A 23736-nucleotide genomic window follows, 5' to 3' on the forward strand; every position below is an offset into this window, starting at 1 on the left:
GCAGAGATTAATTTTCCATTTATTTAACTGAATTCTTTTTTTTAATATATTTAAGGGGGGGCAGGTGAGCGGGAGGAGCAGAGAGAGAGGGAGACAGAGGATCTAAAGTGGGCTCCGTGCTAACAGCAGGGAGCCCCATACAAGGCTCTTGTATCCTGATCATGATCTGAGCCAGTCAGAACCTTAACCAACTGAGGCACCCAGGCACCCCTTTATTCACAGAGTTCTATGGAATGAGCCCAAGGCAAAATATAAAAATTAACAATATTTCCTTTTACTATCCGCAGTCTTTTGATGACACCTCCCTACACCAAAAATTTGGTTCATTGAACACGTAGCCTCCTCCTTTGCCTAAGGCTAGAAACACTCTATAGCTATGAATCCTTTACGACTTCACCCTAGTAGGATAGTGTTGTTTCATCTGCCCTTTCAGCAAGTAGTTCAAATACAGCAATGACCATCCAAAATACTATGCTAAATTGGTATCTTGATTTTTTGATGTTTGTATTTCAACATATATTTACATAACAGTTTATCTCCAAGACATTCATTATGCTGGTCTCCACTGAGGAAAAAAAAAAATTTAATGCCTAAAACATTACCCAATCTCAAGAATTGAAAATCTAGTGTCTTCTGTGCTTTCTATAGATCAATTCTACCTACTTGGGTGAACCAGAAAACAATCTTCAGTGATTTCTTAATTCTAAAATGTATAACAATCGGTGGTAAAAATGCACAATTAATTTAGGGGCATCTGGGTGGCTCATTTGGCTAAGCGTCTGACTCAGCTTAGGTCATGACCTCACAGTTAGTGGGTTCAGGCCCTTTGTTGGGCTCTGTGTTGACAGCTCAGAGCCTGGAGCCTGCTTCAGATTCTGTGTCTCTATGCCCCTCCCCTGCTCAAGCTGTCTCTCTCTCTCTCTCTCTCTCTCAAAAATAAATAAACATTTTAAAAATGCACAATTAAGTTTAACAACTGCCTTTGGGAACTAAAAATACAACATTAAATATTCACGTTAATAGTAACGTACATCCTAGTTACTTCAAAAACACGAACATGTAGGTAAAGCGCACATCACTGAATTGAGAAAAAATACACTGACAACTCATTATTGCATATTCTCCTAAGATTAAATGTCCTCATCTTTATCATTCAATGAAACAATTCTACCAACTGATTTCCTGCCTAAATCCAAACACATAAACGAATCATATAAAACGATCAAAATGAGCTAAACACCTCACAAAATGTTTTACTTTTGTCACACACAGGATGGAGAAAAAATATATGAATAATTTTGAAATAAATTGTATTGTTGCAGGATTTTTTTTATCTTAATACCTGGGATGTGTTGTCTCACCACTCCAAAGAATGAAGAGGCAGACACAGAATAAAATGAGCAGCAGGCTAAAGTTTATTAGAGTATCCAATCAGAAACGAAAAATAGTATGAAAGCTCTCTTTACAGAGAGGGACATTCTAAAGTGAACAAAAGAGGATCTTGCCTTGAGCTATATTAAAGTATAACTGACAAATAGGAATAGTATTTTTTAAGGTGTACAACTTGATGTTTGTATATATGTATACCTCGTGAAATGATTACCACAATCAAGTTAATTAACATACTTTATTTATTATTTATTTATTTATTTATTTATTTATTGGTGAGAACACTTAAGATCTACTCACTTAGCAAGCTTCAAGTATACAGCACAGTATTGTTAATATAATCAGCATACTGTACATTAGATCTCCAGAACTTAATCATCTTACATAACCGAAACTTTTTATTCTGACCACTATCTCCCCCACTCACCCTTCCTCTTGGCCCCTGGCAACTACCATGCCATTCATTACTTCTATGCATTTGACCATTTTAATTCCACATAAGTGAGATCATGCAATATTTATCCTTCTGTGTCTGGCTTATTTCAGTTGGCATAATGTCCTCCAAGTTCATCCATGTTATCATAAATGAAAGGATTCCCTTCTTTTTAAAGGCTGAATAATTGTGTGTGTGTGTGTGTGTGTGTGTGAGAGAGAGAGAGAGAGAGAGAGAGTGAAAGAGAGAGATCTGTCTGTATCATATTTTCTTTATTCATACATCTGTTGATGGACATTTAGGTTTTTTCTGTGTCTTGACTATTAGGAATAATGCTGCAATAAACATGCAGATATCTCTTCAAGATAGTGATTTCATTTATTTTGGATATATACTCAGAAGTGGGGTTGCTGGGGCACGTGGGGGGCTCAGTTGGCTGAGCATCCAACTTTGGCTCAGGTCACCATCTCACCATTCATGACTTCAAGCCCGATGTCAGGCTCTGTACTGACAGCTCAGATGCTGGAGCCTGCTTGGGAATCTGTGTACCTTCTCTCTTACCCCTCCCCTGCTTGTGCTCTGTCTCTCTCTCAAAAATAAATAAACGTTAATTTTTTTTTTAAAAAAGAAACGGGATCACTAAATCATATGGCAGCTCTATTTTTAATTTTTTCAAGAACCACCATACCATTTTCCATAATGGCTATACTGATTTACATTCTCACAAAGGTTCCCTTTCTCCATATCCTTGCCAATGCTTATCTTTTGTCTCTGTGATAATAGGTATTCTAACAGATATGAAGTGATATCTCATTGTGGTTTCAACTTGCATTTCCCTGATGACTGGTGAAGTTGAGCAGATTTTTCTCCACCTGTTGTCAATTTCTATATCCTCTTCAGAGAAATGTCTATTCAGGTCCTTTGCCCCATTTTTAATTAGGTTACTTGTTTTCATGCTATTGAGCTGTTTGAGTTCCTTATATAATTTAGATGTCAACCCCTATAAGATTTCTGGGATTTCTATCTCATTTCACTGGTTTGTAGGTCTGTCTTATGCAAGCACGGCACTGTTTTAATTACTGTAGCTTTTAAAATATATTTTGAAATCAGGATGTATGATGTCTCCAGCTTTGTTCGTCTTACTCAACATTGCCTTGGCTATTTGGGGTCATTTGTATTTCCATGTGAATTTTAAAATTCTTTTTTCTATTTCTGAAAAGAATGCCATTGGTATTTTGATAGAGACTACACTGAATCTACATAGAGATCACTTTGGGTAGTATGGACATTTTAGCAATATTATTTCCAATCCACGTATGAAGGATATATTTCTATTTATCTGTGCTTTCTTTAATATCATTCATCCATATTTTATATTTTTAGTGCATAAGCCTTTTACCTCTTTGGTTAAATGTATTCCTGTTTTGTTCTTTTAGTTGGTATTGCAATACCAAATGAGATTATTTTATTAATTTCCTTTTCAGATAGCTTGTCGTTAGTGTATGGAAATGCCATTGATTTCTGTATGTTGATTTTATATGCTGCAATTTTATTAAATTTATTTATTAGATGTAACACTTTTTGCTGAATCAGGGTTTTCTGCATATACGATCATGTCATCTGAAAATAATGATTAATTTTCCTTCTTCCTTTCCAATCTGGTGTTTTTTTAAAATTTCATTTTCTTGCTGAATTGCTCTGGCTAGGACTTTAAGTAGTATGTTGAATAGAAGTGACAAGAGTGGTCATCCTTGCCTCTTACTAAATCTTAAAGGAAAAGCTTTTAGTTTTTCATCATTGAATGATGTTAGCTGCCAGTCTTTCATTTATGGCCTTTATTGTGTTGCAGTAAGTTCCTTCTAAAACTATTTTATTGAGAGTTTTTATTCTGAGTGGATGTTGAGTTGGTCCAAGGGTTGTGGGTTATCGTTAAGCTGAATGGATGTTGAATATTGTCAAATGTTTTTTCTGTATCTATTGAAATGATCATGTGTTTTTTATCTTTTATTCTGTTAATGCAGTATATCACATCAATCAGTTTATGTGTGTTGAATAAATATCCTTGAATCCCAGGGATAAATCCCATTTGATCATGGTGTATGATCCTTTTAATGTGCTGTTAAATTCAGTTTGTTAGCATTTTATTGAGGACTTTTGCATCTCACTTTATTAGAAATATTGGCCTGTACTTTTCTTATTGTATCTTTGGTATCTGAGGATTCTGGCCTCACAATATTTGTTTGTGAAAAGTTTGGAAATATTATCTCTTCTTCTGTTTTAAGGGGGATAAATATTAATTCTTCTTTGACTGTTCGGTGGAATTCACCAGTAAAGGCATTTGGTTCTGGACTTTTCTTTGTTAGGAATTTTTTGGGTTTTTTTGTTTTTTTTTGTTTTGTTTACTGACTCAGTCTCTTTACTTAATAATGGTCTGTTTAGGCTTTATATTTCTTCTTGATTCAATCTTAATAGGTTGCATGTTTCTAGGAATTTCTTCTAGGTTACCTAATTTGTTGGCATATGACTGCTTATGTTCTTTGATTCTTTGTTCTTATTATCCTTTGTGTTTTTGTGGTATCAGTTGTAATATCTCCTTTTATTTCTAATTTTTTTTCATTTTTTATTTTAGAGAGAGAGCTTGAGCAGGAGAGAGGGGCAGAGTGGGAGAAAGAGAATCCCAAACAGGCTCAGCATGGAGCCCAATGTGGGGCTTGATCCCATGACCTGAGATCATTACCTGGGATCATGACCTGAGCCGAAATCAAGAGGATAATCAACCAACTGAGCCACCCAGGTGCCCCTCCTCTTTCATTTCAAATTTTGTTTGCCTTCTCTCTTTCCTAAAAAATGTAGATTCTGATTTATCAGTTCTAGGTGCAGTCTGAGATTCTGCATATCTAATAAGTTCCCAGTTGAGCCAATATTGCTGGACCACAGACCCCACTTTGAGCTGCAAGGAGTTATGTCCAATAAAAATGCAAAGGAGGAGACAGGAGAAACTTTCCAAAAATAAAGTTGGTTATGCAGACTGAAGAAGAAAAAAGGAAATTGTTTTGAGATTTCTAGCCTATGGGAAAGTTACCAGTTGGAATGATAACCCAGGAGGAGGGTCAGCTGCAATCTGTATTCATTAAATAGAGTTTCTGCCTGTCTGTTCTTAAATCAATTTTAAAAATAAAAAGGGCTGAACCCATTCTTTAGCAATTATGAAAATCAGGCTACCAGTAGTAGCTAACAATGCATACACATCAACTTATTTATTCAACTTTATTGTTTATTAGCAACCCAGTGACAACAATCATCTCTGGTTACTTAAATCAGGATTGATGTTGACATGGAAAGACATAACACAGAAATCAGGGACTAAGTACTTCATAAAGAGTACAGAGAAAGGGAAGGAGGAGAAAACTATAGGCTATAAAGTTAGTCAACTTTTGTTTGCATCCCTAAATTTCTGCTTACTAGGTGTAATATTTTGAGCCAGTTCTTTAACTTTTCTAACCCTCAGTTACCCCTCTATAAATTGAGGATGATCATATCACCCAATTCATACTTTTTTTGTGAGCTATAAACAGAGCACTTAGAACACTAGTTAGTGTAAATACTTAGTACTTGTAGTACATCATCACCCTCATCATCTTCATTATTATAATCCCTTTAAAATACTCTACAAATTGAAAAACACATGAACAATATTTTACAAATGCTCCTATTGAGAAGTATAGTCTATTTCTCCATCCTTTGAAGCTAGACTGATCTTGTGACTGCCTTTGACTAACAGATTGTAGCAGAAGTGACATTGTGTAAGTTCCAAAGTGTAGGCCCTCATGAGAACCTGCAGCATCTACCTGTGCCCTCTTGGAACCCTACAGTGAGACACCATGTAGAAAGCCAGCCTAGCTTACTAGAGGATGAGAAGCCATGTGGAGGGAAACTGAGGCACTCCAGCTGGCAGCCAACACCAACTCCCAGATGTGACTGACACCATCTTGAACCTTACAGTCCAGCTGACTGTCCAACATTCACAGTCATTTCAGTGACCCAGGTGAAAGCAACAAAGGAACCGCCCAACCAATCCACAGAATTGTGAAAAATAAGAAATCGTAATTTGTTCCATGGCAATAGGTAACCGAAATAGCATCCATCAAGGTAAAAATTACTAAAATGGCCCTTGGTGGTTAAAAAAATTTGTAAGCCTCTAAACTAGTACAGTTATTATGAACCTTTGATTCCTTCTTTTCTTCCTTTATTCTATAAAGATTTATTGAGCATCTAGCATATTCCATATAGTATATTAAGTCTGAGATATAGATTGAGGAACAAAACATTTTCCTGCCCTTACAGAGTTTATGGCCTGGTTAGCATCACAGACGTGAACACAGAAATACATATATAATTATAAACTGTGATAAGTGCCTGGAGGAGACAATAACAGAGACATACCTTAGTCACACTGGACAGTTTTTTGTCAGTGCTTAGACACAAAGATGCTGTGAAATAAATTCTTTCCCATTGATTTTATTCTAAAATGGCTATTGCATCAAACTCAAAATGCTTAGAGTATGAGGAAACTGTTGTTCCATCTCTTTTCTATTTAAAATAGTAGATATAAATAAACTATCTCCAGAGATGGAGAAACCAGATGGATTTGAAAATTCAAGCTCACACTGAATATAATTAACTTGGAAAGGGAGAGAATCTAATGACGCCTGAGATTATAGGTGCCCAGGAGACAGGCAAAGGGCTAACTTATTTTTAACACTACACTAGTCTCAGCAGTAAGGAAAATTCAGACTTGATTAAAGTCTCTGAGGAGGTTAAACAGCAAATGAAGAGAGAAAAAAATGTGGCTATTGGAGAGTAATTGACATTTTGACCCAGTTGCCAGCCTGAGTAGGTGTTCAGTGCTTATTAACAAAGCTGGGTTTCCTGGGTCATTGCAAATGAGAAGGTCTCATGAAAGCACTGTGGGTGTTGTTTACTATTTGATTCTGAAGAAGATACACCTGAAGAGACAAATAAGTTAGGGAAAGCCCATCCTCAGCAGGAATGGAGGATTGCTTTCTGCACAGAGAAGGCCTTATTTGCATTCCCAAATGGATGCTTCTGGGATAACTGGATCAGACAGATGACAACATGACCCTCAGACCAAGAAGGGCTTGATAATGGTCATGTCCCAGGTGACTGTGATTGAGACTTACATATAGCCTGGTCTACAAAGTCCTTCACAATTGAATCCTAATGGCCATTCTCCTCTACTTACCTTAAAATTTGGTCAGTCATATATAGGGGATACATTCACTAATCCAGGCTTTTTTATGTGCCATTCCTGCTACCTAGAATACCCTTTTGCTCTCCACCTAACAAACTCCTGTTCTTCAGATCCAACGTAAATGTTATTTCTTTACACTCACACTCCCAAAGTGAGCCAAATTAATTATTTCTTTGTTGGTACTTAGTACTCTGTGGTGTCCTCTATTATATATAGCATAACCAGTAATAACATTTATGTACTTGTCTTACCCACTACACTTGTTAAGTTCCTCCAACCAGAACATATCTAACTCATCTTAGCACTGGTGAAACTTAAGTAGCTATCACATAACAGGTGTCCAGGTAACATTCAATTGATGGAATAAATAAGTCAGAAAGGAAAGAAAACAAAGAATCCTTTGAAGGGATGTTGGGGTGTCTGTGTGTATGTGTTGTGTGTGTATATATATTTTTGAAGTTTCCATGTCCATATATGACTGTGGGTATAAATATATGTGTGTATATGTATATGTATGTACACACACATATATTTATACCCACAGTCATATATGGGCATGGAAAGATATATATCTAAATGTTAACATGTAGGAAGATTTCTCATATAAACCATGAAAATATTTGTAATTGAGATACCTTACAAATCTGTTTAAACTTATCATTTTTTTTATTGTAGCAATAAAGCACTACCATATCACTTGTGTATTAAAATGCTTGCAGACATTTTGCCTTGACTTAGGTTTTAACTAGGGTTTTCTAAAAGGCATCTGATTTGCACTTCTTAAGATTTAATGTGAATAAAGAAGATGAGGTGTGTGGAATGGAATATTACTTGGTGATCAAAAAGCATGAAATCTTGCCACTTGCAACAACGTGGATGGAGCTAGAGTATATTGTGCTAAGTGAGATATGTCAGAGAAAGACAAATATATGATTTCAGTCATATGTGGAATTTTAGAAACAAAATAGATAAACATAGGGGAAGAGAAGCAAAATTAAGATAAAAACCAAGAGGGAGGCAAACCATAAGAGAATCTTAAATACAGAGAATAAACTGAGGGTTGCTGGCAGGGTGTTGCGTGGGGGGGGGGGCCTAAANGGGTGTTATATGTAAATGACGAATCACTAAGTTCTATTCCTGGAAAAAAATGTTTAATGTGAAAAAATATAAATAAATGAGATAAAAAGATTTAATGTGGTTTCAAATGTCTTACTATGAATCTATCAAACAATATTTGATAAATATTGCAAGAGCTTAATGTAAAGCCTGAACCTCTGTAAAATAATCTCTAAACTTCAAAAATTTGTAGTACATTTTTAGAATATTTGAAAGTTCAAAGAATAATACTCAATTCTATCTTCTTTTTCAATGAATCAAAATCCCATAAATGTTATCAAGCAAATAACTACAGATTCTAAAGACTGCTGGTCCTACCAAATGTCTTTTCTACATGAATAGGTTCGTTCTTGATTACAGAATTATTATAATTTGATAGAATTTTGAATATATTCTTGCTTTCAAGATATGTTTTTAATAATGCTTATTTCTTCTCTGAATTTATAAAGCATCTAAAAATGCTTACTATAGAGAATTTGGAAAGCAAATAGTAATTTTTAGAAGAAAATAAAAATCATCTCAAATTCAGCAGCCTGAGATAATTATAGATATTATTTTATTATAATAATATTTTATTAGAAAAGTAATATAGATGGAAAATTTAGAGATAAAATATAAAATGAAAATCATATTATTTTCTATTGTTTTTCTTCTAAGTGTGTACATTATTTAACATATACTGGACCATGGTATACATTTTTCAATATTTTAAATGTAGATTACTCCCAGTTTTTTGATGTTATAACTAATACTACAGTGGTGGACTCTGTATGTAGGTATTTGAGTTTTTAACTACTTTTTGGAACATATTTATAGAAGAGAAAGAAATAGATCAAGAGGTACCCTAGGTTTTCTTTTTAGTTTTTTTATTATTTATTTTCTAGAGATAGACAGACGTGAGTGGGGTAGGGGCAGAGAGAGAGAGAGCACCAGAGACACAGAATCCGAAGCAGGCCCCAGGCTCTGAGCCATCAGCACAGAGCCCACTCCGAACCTACGAACCTGAGCTGAAGTCGGACGCTTAACCAACTGCACCACCCAGGCACCCCAGGAGTATCCAGTTTTTTTAAGCTTTTAATATACATTGCAAAAATACTTTCCAAAAACCTACCCCATGGAACTTCCTACCTGGAATGGATAAGAGCATTTGTTCCCCCATCTCCTCAATTATATTCAGTATTGTTACTATTTGTCTCTGCTAAATGACAGGCCAAAGCTGTTTCTCAATAATTTTGCATACTTCCTTGATTATGAGGTGAAGTTAGGCATTGTTCACATCTTAATTGGTTATTTGTATTTCATTTACTGGTAATTAAGCCCCTCGAGGACAGGGGTGTTTTCCTGTACCAAGACGTTGTGTGTCTGCCACACTGTAAACACTTAATAACTGCTGTAGAAAGAATGGTATTTTCCCATATTCTTACCATTCGTTACATTGACTTTTAACCTTTTTTTAATTTCTAAAAGCTAAAAAGTATACTAGATGCTTATTGAAATTATTTCCCTCCAGTTTCTCATTTTCCTTTTAATCTTGTTTATAGTGTTCTTTAATGAACAGTCTTTGTTTTATATAGTCATCCACTAGCCTTTTTACTTTGTGATTTCTTCTTTTGCTTTTATTGCTTTATGAACTCCTTTTCAATTCTGAGATGATTTGCAGCGTGAACATAGTTCTTGTTGGGCGAGAGAGGGTATTTATTAGTTCTGTTAAGGTATTTAATTTGCAGACAGATTCAGAGCCTCGTGAGAATGACTCAAGGAGTAATTTGTGGGTTCTGGCAATCCCTAGGAAGCGAAAATGTGAGATTTTTGGAAAGCATACATTTTCCTTACAAGTATTCTAAATCTGGGGTGACTCATCTGAGCTTATAAAGTTCAGTGTGCACTTTTCTGGGTAGGGTCTGAACAGATCTGTGATTCCAAAATGGTTAAGAATCATAAGAAGCTCTTCAGAGAAATTTCACACTTGACGCTATCTGGATTCCCCAATCCTTAAACAACTTTTCTTCGAATCCAGAGTTTGACATCCCCCAAAAAGTAGACTGAAGAACAGCAACTGAAGTTTTTAAGTTGAAGAATAAACTTAGCACAAGCTTTTCTGAAGACACTGTCATGCTGAACCCAACCCCAACTACTGATAACATAAAACACTGGGTGTCAACCTCATGTGGGTACCAGCCCATGTGTATGTCATTGAAAATTCAGTAGATCCTGTGGCCTAATAAGTCAACCTTTTCCATTATTTGAAATCATAAAAACCTCTCAATTGAATAAGACCACATAAGACCTTACAATCCTACATCACAGTCTCCCCAAAATATCTCCAACAGCAGTCACTAAATCTATGATTAAAGATTTCTAGGAATGGAAAGCTCTTTGCTTTTTAAGACAGTTTATTGCAGAATTTCTCCCTCCAGCCCTTATTTCAAGAAGATCTAAGTTTTCCATTTATCTTCCTGAAACAATGGAGCCCAGGTAACCAGGCACACCTGCAGGAAATCTGCTGAAACAACTTTTCAGCCATCTTAAATGGATGAGCTGAGACATAATCAAAACAGCATGTCACTGCTCTGGACAGATTTCTCACTGAAACAGTATGAGATTTTGAATACTGAGTGTTCCTTAAAAATGAAGGCAGAATTTAACTTATGAAAAGAATAAAGTATAAGCTGTGTTGGTGTTTAGACTTGGTGAAACAGAGATGGTAGTTAGTTTCTGTGTAGGCAACCATTAAAGTATAAGGTTGGGTGGCTTAGTCAGTTAAGCGTCCGACTTTCACTTAGGTCATGACCTCACGGTTCATGGGTTCGAGCCTGCGTCGAGCTCTGTGCTGACTGCCAGCTCAGAGACTGGAGCCTGTTTCAGTCTGTGACTCCCTCTCTCTCTGACCCTCCCCTGCTCACACTGTCTCTCTCTCTCTCCTAGAAATAAATAAAACATTAAAAAAAAACATTAAAGTATAAGGTCAGTCCATTTCCACAAAGCTGGCCAGTTATTTTGACAAAGCTAAGCAAATGAGCAGAGATATTGTAGATTTTGACTTGAAGAAATGTCGCAATGCCAACATGGGCAAATGTCTCTGCGGACTGCCCAACACTAGATTGTGACTGAGAAAAAAAATCCTGCTTTCTAGATTCCTATAACAATGGAAGGGCAGTGTAGAACTGAGTGTGCCATTATCTTTTAGTAAAACTGTGCATATGGATGCAAAATCACATATCAAATAACTTTAGTATCTTTAAATACTTATTTTCTAAAAAATAATTTTATTATTTATATAAAAAATAGCACATAGACTAGATACGGGAATTAGCCTGTTAATTTCTACATCATTCATGGCAAGAAAGAAAGTTCAATCAGAAACCCATGGGGAAGGCAGTGCTCAATTAAGATGAACTCAAAGGTAATGTGTTATTGACTCTTATCACCACATCTAGATTCCTAAAGAAAAGAATTCTGCTCTAGTTAAACACTTTTTTGAGTTTTATGCTCTGCTTTAAATTATTTTTATGATGAGTTTTGGAATATAGCTTTTTTAGTGCTTATCTATTTATGTAATATGTCACTAATAGTGTTTTTCAAGGTGCAGGTCAGAACCAGAGAGCCGTGTCATGAAACCAAGTTAGTGGCTCTCAACCAGCTGTTTTCTCTTTTCCCCCCTTTAATTAATAGAGTTGTGTATATGTATGTTGCATGTCCACACACATGCACTAGTTGTGATATAAAATGTATTTCTTATTCTAGGTCAGAATCAAGTATATTTGAAAGACATTCTTTTATATATTAGAGAATAGATAGAGATAAATATATGATAGATTGGTGAAATCTATTTTGGTGAAAATTTCAACATGACAATATTTTTCTTAAAAGTTGTTTCTACCATATGATATTAAAGGAATTCTTTTAATGGCTTCATCTTCACAACTCTCCTGTGTGGACCAATTAGACTTAATTAAATGGTGCTGTCAACTTTACCTTAAGGGAAGGGACTTCTACAGGTAGTAGCAGCCAATTTTCATTTGCCAGACTAAAGATCTTTCAAGAACATAGAGTTAAGATTTCTGAGTTGTGACTAAGAATGAAATACCAATGGTAATTTTTTTTTAATGTTTATTTACTTTGAGAGAGTGCACATGCATGCAAGCAACGTAGGGGCAAAGAGAAAGGGAGAGAGAGACTCCCAAGCAGGCTCCACCCTGTCAGCACAGAGCCAGATGTGGGGCTAGATCTCATGATCCATGAGATCATGACCTAAGCAGAAGTCAACAGTCAGACGCTTAACTGGTTGAACCACCCAAGCACCCCAATGGTAATTTATTTCTGATGACAACAATTTAGATCGAGTCAAAGCACAGACCCAGGAAGGATAAAATATGATCTATATAGCATGTTTCTTAACTTGCTTCTCTCAACAGCCAAGTTCCAGTTATCTATAAATTGACTATCTCAACTGTGAATTATTCATATAAAACTCTCATGGATAAAACCAGGGCATGCATATATATTCTCCATTGCCATGCTCCTCTTGCCTCTTTGGCTCAGACACAGATGCCAAATGCATGCCTAAACCACAGCTAGGAGTCCAAGCTCCTAGATCACCAAGACTTGCCTGATTGAGTCTCTGATATTAGCCAACCCCACTTCCCACCCTATCTCAGCCTGCCCACCTCTAGTAAAGAGATTTTTGCCAAACCATGTACCTCCTGGTTCCTGATTATCTTCTATGTTTATACCACACTGTTTTTCAACAATAATCCTAATAATGCATAATGGCTATGCATTTGATTTGGGGTCTCATGGTTAATTACAAACTTCATGGGCTGTGAGACTCATCAACTACAGCAAACTCCATCTTGTGTACTGTTCCAAATGCAGCCGAAATTTTTTCTTAGATCATTCAGACACTGACAGTTTCCAAGAAACTTAGTATGGGGGTGAAAGGTTTTGTGGTCATTTGTGCAGTGGTATGCTTAGCAAACAGAATTAAACACACTCAGCATTTTTCTATTTTTCCCTCAACTTCCGGAGACCTTCAAGGCTACAACCAACCCCACTAACGGCACACACACAAAAAAGAGTCTTAATTGGGAGTCATGAGAATATGGTAGTTTCTATTTTCTATAACGGTAGACCCTAAGTCCTGTTCCTCCACCACCAGAATGATGAAGAACAGACCTAAATATTCAAAGATAGGCACTGCAGTCACCCAATTGAAATAAGAGTAAAGCCAAGCAAAAGTAGGGGGAAGACAGAGACATTACAAAGGACAAATGCTGGGAGAATATTGGATTTAGAAGTTGATTAAAAGTAACTGATTAAGTGACGGGTATAAAGAAAACATAAGTGTCAATGACCTGTACTGAAAGCTAGTCCTTATATCTTGGATAAATCTTTGTAAAAATATTAAGCTCTGGTGGTTATCTTGTCATACAAAGCAAATTATTTCCAAACCAGTGCTCAGTAATTCACTGGCAATAATAAAAATACATTTCAAATAACAAACAAGGGTAGAATGAAGTGCTGAAATAGTCATTTTTATTTAATTAATTGCTCAGTTCTGTTAAACATCTGGTCAATTTAGCAAAGGAGAACGTAGACAAGTTGTTATTTGGCTTAACTATTTAATCAAACCAGTTGAAATGGTTGATTCCTTCATTCTACATAGAGCCATCTGCCAGCCACCCCTCAAAAATTAGAAAACAAGGATTCAGTTTCACAGCATTTCTTTCTGATGTCAATGTACTAAATTCAGTTCTACTGCAGTGCGACCAGGGATGTGTGGTGTCTGCCCATTTTTCAGGACCAATATAGGATAAAACAGGAACAGGATAGTGCAGGAAGGAAAGATTTCCACAGGAAAAGAGTGCTGGAGGCAGAAGGGCGCAGGTGACAGAACTGCCTCATCAGGTTTGTGGACTCTGAGGATGTGTTGGTCCCCGAGGATGTGTCAGAGTTCCTTCTTTCCTGAACAGCTGCAGCAGATAAATAACAAGGACTAATTCATAAACCAGTAAGTTATGCTTTGAATTATAAAGAGAAACTCCAAGAAAAGTTTAGGCTTTGGGCATGTGAGAGGCCTTACATGTTGTAACTAAAGGAAATATAACTACCCTGTGCTGGAGAAAAAGAACATCCTGATTATAGGATCAAAACAAATTAATTCCCCAAATTCTTGAGGTAGGCTACAATGTCCTCGACTCAACAGTTTTCTGTAAAAATGTATCATGTCTCAGTCATCATTGAGTCTATCTCTTTCATTACCTCTCATCTATGAGAAATGCAGAGCCATCATCCCCGAGTCCATCTTCAGGGTATTCTACCCTCTCTGCACACACCTCACCTATGGGTCTTTGGCTGCTCCCTGAGAACGTCTCACCACTTTGTAACTCCTAGTGTAGTAAGAGCCTCTGGAAGCAGCAACAGCAGGGTTCCGATAGCAGCAGCCGCACTGGCAGTAGCAGGGGGTGGCCCCTGATGTCTAGGTTACACACTCTTTTCTGATTTGTCCTCCATCCTTCCAAGAAGTTATCAACCAACTCCCTGCATTGATTCCTCTCTGCTTGAAATACCTAGTGCTTTCTATTTCCCTGACTGAACCCCAAATAATACAGACCATATTTATCTTCATTGCTCATGCTTATCCATTACTCCTTATATTTTATTAATTTGCAAATAAATACTATAAAATGAAATACTGTAATATTTTATATATTTATAAATACTTTACTTTTTACAAGTAAAGAAACTTCAACCAAGTAAATTATTCCTTAGTTTTATAACTCACCAATCGCTATCATATTGCCCATTTATACACAATATTTAACTGGTTGGTCTGAAAATTGACTAGTCTGCTTTGATCTTCTAACAATAGGATAACCGCTTAACAGAATAAGACCTTTATTTTTACCAGTCCAGTGCCATCTAATGAACCTACAAAGGGACAAGCTGGCAGAGGAGGTAAAAGTATTTAAAGAGTAACTCTTCTGAATCAATTTAGAACAAAGCATGGCAAAAACAGACCATATAAATGAACATTAAATGAAATATAGTATTAAATAATCTCTGAGACACAGATGGGCCTGAAAATTATTGAAACCAAGTCTAAATGTGTTTTGGGTTGAGCATTAAATGTTCAGTTTGGTAAACATAATACCAAAAAAGAATGTTTTAAGTTTGATAAAATGATAATACTACATTATCCAAAGGCATCTTTTTACCTACCTTGGTTTAAAATAACTAGCAACTAATAGTATTGTTGCCTAAGCAATCAGATTTTGCTAAGAGTCTTGAGAACCAATTAATGCCTTTCTTTGAACTGTCAGATATATTTGAAAGCAATTAGGCATGGTAACAGAATCATGCTCTTATTCTAAGTGCCAGATCCTTCCACTCAGTTTCATGACACTGGGCTGCTCTCAAACCCCAAACAACCACCCTTCAAATATATTCTACTGGTCCCCAGAAAATGAAAAAATCTAAGAACTACAGCATTTAGAACTTCATCAGACCTCAAAAACCTTTTCAAGATATTACATGATTTCAAAAAGTTTTATCCAAAGATTTATTCACATTGATAAGATGAACAGTCAGGACAAGAACCTGAGCCCCTACACAGGACATTTTGCCTTGAATGCATGGATAAAGAAAGATCTTGGGAATGTGTCACCACGCACAGAAACTCAGAATATGTTCTGCTTACCGTCAGTAAACCACACAGTCAGTTACCCTCCCTAGGTCTTCGGTAAATCTTTTCCACTCCAACAACAAATTCTAGGTTGTGGTTAAAAGTCAATCTGTAAGAAACTGTATTTTACTTGTAAATTTGCTTTCAAGGAGAATGTATACCTTCAGCTATTTGCCTATTTTTAAGAAAATTTTTGCAGAGGTTTTATCTAGCTTATCAAAGTTAAACCACAGCTAAGTCAGGGTGCCTGGGTGGCTCAGTCAGTTAAGCATCCAACTTCAGCTCAGATCATGATCTTGTGGTTTGTGAGTTTGTGCCCTGTATCGGGCTCTGTGCTGACAGCTCAGAGCCTGGAGCCTGCTTCGGATTCTGTGTCTCCCTCTCTTTCTGACCCTCCTCCACTCATACTTTGTCTCTCTACCTCTCGAAAATAAACATTTTTTAAAAAAACAACTAATTCTCTAGTAAATCAATAAATACCAAAGTTGGGGGATAAAACCCAATATAGCTTACAACCTTAAATGATTACAATTTTATATAACAATGTTCTTGTAAATGTTGTTTCTTATAACAAACATCCCAGTCTAAAGGTTTTATGTCAATAGAGAACTATTTAAAATTTTTCTGTGTTGCAAGAAAACTCTTTCCCCTGACTAGCAAAGAGTCTTAGAGAGATTATAACTTTATAGTGATAGGATAAAAATAAATACAAATTTAAATTTTTTAGTGACAGGTGTTCAAACACTCACTAATGTTGTTCTGATCTAACAATAAGTAATGGCCAGCTGCATGCCTGTTCTCCCAAACCACCTGTATCCAACCTGTGTCCACAGTCCCTACTTCTCCAAAATTCTTCAATTATAGCCATTAACTAAGGATAGTAATTTCTGCTCCAGCACATGTTTTTGACAAGCCTGAGGTAAAGTATGCCAGGCTTATAATTTTATGTTTCCACAACCTTTCTTTTCATTTTCACTCTTCTAGATCATCATTAGTACATGATATGGATATAGGAAGGAAGCTGTAGGAATAAACTCCTTCACGTATCTCCCCACTCACCTGCTCCAGGAAAAATCTATTATCTCACTGAAGTCAAGTTAATCCTCAAAAACTGCATCACAGCCCCACTCACCCCTCTTGTCTGTTTACTCGTCTAAATCCTGTGTTTCCCTCCAGGATGGATCAATGAGGTCTGTCCTTATTCCTCAGTGATAAGTCCTTCCACTGATTTCTTCTGTCATGTATAGTCTTTACTGCCTGCGTGGCTTTTGTATGCCACTTCTAGTTGTTATTCATCATCATTCATACTCATATTCCTAGGCCCTTATTTTCTACTTTGATACCTTGCATAATACCTTGCTCCTAGTAGACAATTAATAAATTACTTGCTGATTTCGGCAGTCAGTTGGTTAAAAATAGGAGCTTTGGGGTCAGACTGACTGTTGGAAACCCTAGCTCTGCCCTTCCGACTCACAGTTCTTCTCAAAATGATGATAACAAAACCTACCCTGATGGTTGCTGTAGGAGAGAGAGAGAGAGAGAGAGAGAGAAATACCATAGTGGTATCTGCTAGAATAGTAGCTGACATATATTTAGCTCTCAATAGCAATAGCTTTTGTAATGAATAAATGCCTGTGTAGCATTATTAATAATTATACTGTTATGAACAGGATTACCAGTCACTATTAATACTACATCACTGACCTCGCTGTCATCTCTTAACACTTGTCCCAAGTCAGCCCATCATTCAGCCTCTACCCTTCCCCAGTTCTGTCTATTCCCACTATCCAAAAATTATGCTGTTATCAAAACAAAATATTGAACTTTTCAAAGCTTGATCAGCTGGTATCTGTATTTATTTTACCTATGGATCTATAAAGTGAATGTTTTTACTGTATTTATTTACCATACTCTATTTGTTTAATTTTCCCTTCCATGTATCATGAGCCTTCTTTATTTTTCTGNGTTGAACTTTTCAAAGCTTGATCAGCTGGTATCTGTATTTATGTATTTTACCTATGGATCTATAAAGTGAATATTTTTACTGTATTTATTTACCATACTCCATTTGTTTAATTTTCCCTTCCATGTATCATGAGCCTTCTTTATTTTTCTGCAACAAAGTAACATGTGATTATAGCTTGACAACTGTCCTACCTTTGATATGCCAGGTTGTAGTAGGGACATTTTTAATCTTTCTCTTAACACCTACATGACATTTCAGTGAGGCACAGAGAAAGCCATCGATTTTTCATGATGGAATTTTATTTTGCCTTTGAAAGTTGGCAGATTAAGTGATCTATTGCCAATGACCTTTATAAATGAAAAATAAAAATAGACAGCTTCTGGAATCTTTTTATCCAGAAAAATGGCAAATAGACCTTATGACAACAGAGGCATTCAAAAAATAAGTTGGTCTATCAGCAGAAGCCTCTATTTCCCAAGCATGTATCCTAAAGGGACAAAACACATCTACTCATGTGTTTTGAGTAGATGTGTTCTAACATCTCAAACCAGTCCCTGTGGCAGTGGAAATATAAGCAAACCTACTGGCTCACATGCATCTCACAAGAGCCTTAATCACTCTCCTTGACTGCCTTCAAGGTATTCTTAGCATCTACGTCCCTGACCTCACTGCCATCTCTTAACACTACATCTCTGACCTCACTGCCATCTCTTAACACTCATGAAGGGTCAGCCCATCATTCAACCTCTACCCTTCCCTAATCCATTACTTTTGTACTTGGATATAGAGCACAAGGCTATGCATTGTATTTCAAAGCATCCCAAGATTTCTCAAGCAAAAGTATCATCTGGATAGTAAATTAGATAGATAGATAGATAGATAGACAGACAGATAGATGGACAGACAGACAAATAGATTCCCAGAACCTTTTCCTGAATATTCTGGCTTAGAAGTTCTGGGGATAGCTCTGGGATTCTAGTTTTAACCTGATTTCAAGTAATACTTATGATCATGTACCTAATTTGATAGCATCATGTTAGTTCCAAAATCCCAAACTCACAGACTGTGGGCTATAGCCCACAAGGTGCTTTTCAAAACTTTGAATTGAATGTCTTTAAGTGAAACACACATTTAACAGGTCCCTCAGAGTATTATTCCTTGGGGCCTCATGCCTTTAAGTCACTTGTCTGTCATCAGAAGGCATCCGAGTTTGTGAAACTGTCTATGTTCATGTTTCCTCTTTCACATAAAACTTTAATTCACTAAGAATAAGTAGAATATAACTATCAGGGAAATGCAAATCAAAACCACAGTAAGATATCACCTTACAAAAAAAAAATATATATATATATATATATATCACCTCACATCTGGGGCACCTGAGGGGCTCAGTCTTAAGCGTCCAACTTCAGCTCAGGTCGTGATCTCACAGTTTGTGAGTTTGAGCATTGAGCTCTGTGCTGAGAGCCCAGAGACTGGAGCCTGCTTCATATTCTCTGTCTCCCACTATCTCTGCCCTTCCTCTATTCATGCTCTGTCTCTCTCTGTCTCTCAAAAATAAATAAAAGTTAAAAAAAATTTTTTAAAGGTATCACCTTACATCTACCAGAATCACTAGTAGAAAAAAAAAAAAAAAAGACATAACATGTGTTGGTAAGAAAATGAAGAAAAGAGAACTCTCATGCACTGTTGGTGGGCATGTAAATTGGTGCAACCACTATGGAAAACAGTATGAAAGTTCCTCAAAAACTTAAACATGAAAATACAATACAATTCCTGGGGTGCCTGGGTGGTTCAGATGGTTGAGCGTCCAATTTCAGCTCAGGTCATGATCCCATGGTCCATTAGTTCAAGCCCCACATTGAGCTCACTGCTGTCAACACAGAGCCCACTTCAGATCTTCTGGTCTCTCTCTCTCTCTGCCCCTCCCCCACTTGTACTCTCTCAAAAATCAATAAAACATTTTTTAAAAGCTATACATAGAGGAACATGTACCCCAATGTTCATAGCAGTGCTTTCAACAATAGCCAAATTATGGAAAGAGCCTAAATTGATGAATGGATAAAGAAGATGTGGTTTACGTATACAATGGAATACTACTAGGCAATGAAAAATAATGAAATCTGCCATTTGCAGCAGTGTGGATGGAACTGGAGTGTATTATGCTAAATGAAATAAGTCAGTCAGAGGAAGACAGATATCATATGTTTTTCACTCATATGTGGAACTTAGGAAACTTAACAGAAGACCATGGGGGAAGGGAAGGAGAAAAAATAGTTACAAACAGAGAGGGAAGGAGGCAAACCATAAAAGACTGTTAAATACAGAGAACAAACAGGGTTGATGGAGGGGGAGAGGGGAAAATGGGTGATGGGCATTGAGGAGGCCACTTGTTGGGATGAGTACTGGGTATTGTAAGTAATGAATCATGGGAATCTACCCCCAAAACCAAGAGCACACTTTACACACTGTATATTAGCCAACTTGACGATAAATTATATTTTTTTAAAAACTATACAATCTAGTAATTCCACTAGTATTTAGCCAAAAATCCAAAACCATTAATTCAGAACAATATATGCACCCCTATGTTTACTGCAGCATTATTTACAATAGTGAGACTATGGAATGACACTAAATGTCCATCAAAAGATGAATGGATTTAGAAAGTGTGAGATAAACACAGGCACGTGCGCGCGCGCACACACACACACACACACACACACACACTGGAATATTACTCACTCATAAAAAAGAATGAGATCTTGTCCTTTGCAACAATATGGGCCTAGAGAGTACTATGATAAGTGAAAAGGTTAGATAGAGAAAGACAAATACCATATGATTTCACTTATATATAGAATCAAAAACACATAACAAATAAATTGAAACTGACACATAAATATAGAGAACAAACTGATGGTTGCCAGGGGTAGGGGTGGGGAGATGGGCAAAATGGGTGAAATGAAGTGGGAAGTACGGGCTTCCAATTATGGAATGAGTAAGTCACGGGGATGAAAGGTATGTTAAAGTATAGGGAATATAGTCAATGGCACTGTAATAGTGCTGTATAGTGACAGATGGTAGCTACACTTGTAGTAAGCACAGCATAATGTATAAAGTTGTCCAATCACTATGTTGTACACATGAAAATAATGTGACATTGTGGGTCAACTATACTTCAATTTAAAAAATAAATTTAGGAAAACACTAAGAAGATTTTTTACATTATTTTAAGACCCATTTTTAGATATTATTTTTAACACAAAGTCTATTATTCTGATCTACTTTCTCATGTTATCTAAAGTTATAAACTCAAAGTTATCCATTCAAGTTTCAAGTGCATTTTGTATATATGGTTATAATAAATTTGTCATCATATGCTTAGTATAGTAGCAGTAGAGTTTAAGTGTGTACTTTACATTTTGTGATATTTAAAAATTAGGGATGGGGTGCCTGGGTGGCTCAGTCGGTTAAGTGACTGACTTCAGCTCAGGTCATGATCTCACAGTTCGTGGGTTTGAGCCCCTGCCTCAGGCTGGAGCCTGCTTGAGATTCTGTGTCTCCTTCTCTCTCTGCCCCTACTCCACTCACACTCTGTCTCTCTCTGTCTCAAAAGGAAATAAAACATTTTTTAAAAATTAGGGATAAAAAAATTAAGTAGAATAGATAAAATATATTTAGTGTTCAAGGAGGGGTTTTTTGCTTTGTTTTCTTTTCTTTTTTTTTTTTTTTTTTTAATATTTGACCTCTCTANTTCTCTTAAACAACAAAGGCAAGCTGACAGGCACAGGATTCGGATTTCACCTTGACTCAGGGTTAGAACAAGCTCAGTTTATCTCTGCAATGTTAGATCCCTCTGGCTTGAACTATCAGACATTGTTCTCTGAAGGAAAGATGCCATAGCAGGTATGCTGAAGCAGTTAGAATCCTGCTAAGACAACATCCTACCTGGTAGGGAAAAGATTTCATTAGAGCTTTATCAGAACTGGATAAGGGAAATTGCCCAACTCTAGCTCCCTCTAGGCTTCCTGTCTCATGTAAGGTAGGGGAAGGTAGAGGAAGCTGAAAAATACCATGTAAGTCATACCCCAGAGGCACAGGCCCACTAAAAACCCGAGATCTGATCATAGAAACACAGAATGCTGGGGCACCCAGCTGGCTCAGCCAGCTGAGCGGCCAAGTTTTGATTTCAAGTCATGATCTCATGGTCATGAGACTGAGCCCCACATTGGACTCCACACTGAGTGTGGAGCTTGCTTGGAATTCTTTCTCTCTCTACTCATGTGCTCTCGCTCTCTCTCTCTCTCTCTCAAAAAAGTAAAAATAAAAATAAAAGAAATATAAAATGCTTCCCCTCCTCCTATATCTTACCACCATATCAATCAGGCTTCTTTTTTTATTTTAAATGTTCTATTTATCTTGAGAGAGAGAAAGTATGAGTGGAGTGGGGGAGGGACAGAGAGAGAGAGAGAGAGTCCCAAGCAGGTTCTGCATTGTCAGAGCAGAGCCCGACTTGGGCTCGAACCCACAATCTATGAGATTATAACCCAGGCTAAAATCAAGAGTTGGTTGCTCAGCTGACTGAGCCACCCAGGTACACCAAGCTTCTTTATAATAACCATGGATTATAGCTGAAGGAAATGCAAAGACTAGGCAGTATTTAAAAAGGAGTCTCTAAGGAAAGCCAAAAAGAAGAAAAGAGACAAAAACGAGGACACTGGAGGAAACTAAAGCTTCTGTTACTTACAGCTAAAGCAAACACTAAACATGGCTAACTTCTAGCCAGATAGACATAAAACCTTGCACTAAAAGGCCTCTCTCTCTCAGCCCCTATCATCTACTATATCATGTCCAGTTTTCAATGACAAAAAAAATGCAAGTCATGGTAAAATGCAAAAAAATATTGTAAGGCATTTTGAAAATACAAGAAAAAACATAATCTGAAGAGACATCGAAACCGGACTCAGATATGTCACAGATTTTGGCATTATCAGACCTGCAGTGTAACATAACTATGATTGGGGTGCCTAGGTGGCTCAGTCAGTTGAGCATCCCTTTCTTGATTTCAGCTCAGATCATGATCTCAAAGTAGGGCATGGGCTCTGCTCAAGATTCTCCCTCTGCCTCTCTCTCACGCTCACTCTTAAAATTAAAAAAATAAGATAAAATGTCAAGAGATATAATGGTATAACACAAGAAGAGATACATAATGTAAGTAGACAGCTAGAAACTCTAAGAACAAATCAAAAGGAAATGTTAGAAATCCACCATAACAGAAATAAAAAATGCCTTTGCTGGGCTCATTGAAAAATTGAACACAGACAAGGAAGGAATCAGTGATCTTGAAGCTATGTTAACAGTAACCTCCCAAACTAAAATGCAAGGAGAAAAGGGATGGAAAAGGGAGAAACTGAATACCCAAGAACTGTGGGACAACTACAGGAAGGTATAAATATATGCATAATGGGAATACCAGAAGCGGTAGAAATAGAAGCAGAAGAAATATGGAAGTAACAATGGCTAAGAATTTTCCAAAATTAAAAGCAGACACCAAATCACAGATCCAGGAAGCCCAGAGATCACCACACAACAGGAGATACCAAAAAATCTACACCTAGACATACAATATTCAAACTGCAGATAAGGCAAAGAGAAAATCTCAAAGGCAAAGAGAAAATCTCTAAAGAAGCCATAGGAGAAAAACACCTTAACTTTAGAGAAACAAGGGTAAGAGGTGGGTGATGGGCATGGAGGAGAGCACTTGTGGGGATGAGCAATGGGTGTTACCTGGAAACCAACTTGACAATAAACTATTTTAAAAAAAAAGAAAGAAACAAGGATAAGAATTACACAGGGCTTCTTGTCAAAAAAAA

The 23736-nt window shown here is 36.7% G+C and overlaps 1 long non-coding RNA gene across 1 annotated transcript in view; it reads right to left on the reverse strand.

Annotated features, from left to right (window-relative positions):
- Positions 1–13765: 13765 nt before the first annotated feature.
- Positions 13766–23736, reverse strand: part of LOC144236522 (uncharacterized) — a 48581-nt gene continuing 38610 nt past the window's right edge. Inside the window, exon 3 of the long non-coding RNA XR_013336586.1 lies at positions 13766–14182. This is a non-coding gene — a long non-coding RNA (uncharacterized LOC144236522). The remainder of the gene's footprint in view (positions 14183–23736) is intronic.

Source organism: Crocuta crocuta, unplaced genomic scaffold, assembly GCF_008692635.1.
Source record: "Crocuta crocuta isolate KB4526 unplaced genomic scaffold, BGI_CrCroc_1.0 scaffold286, whole genome shotgun sequence".
NCBI lineage: Eukaryota > Metazoa > Chordata > Mammalia > Carnivora > Hyaenidae > Crocuta > Crocuta crocuta.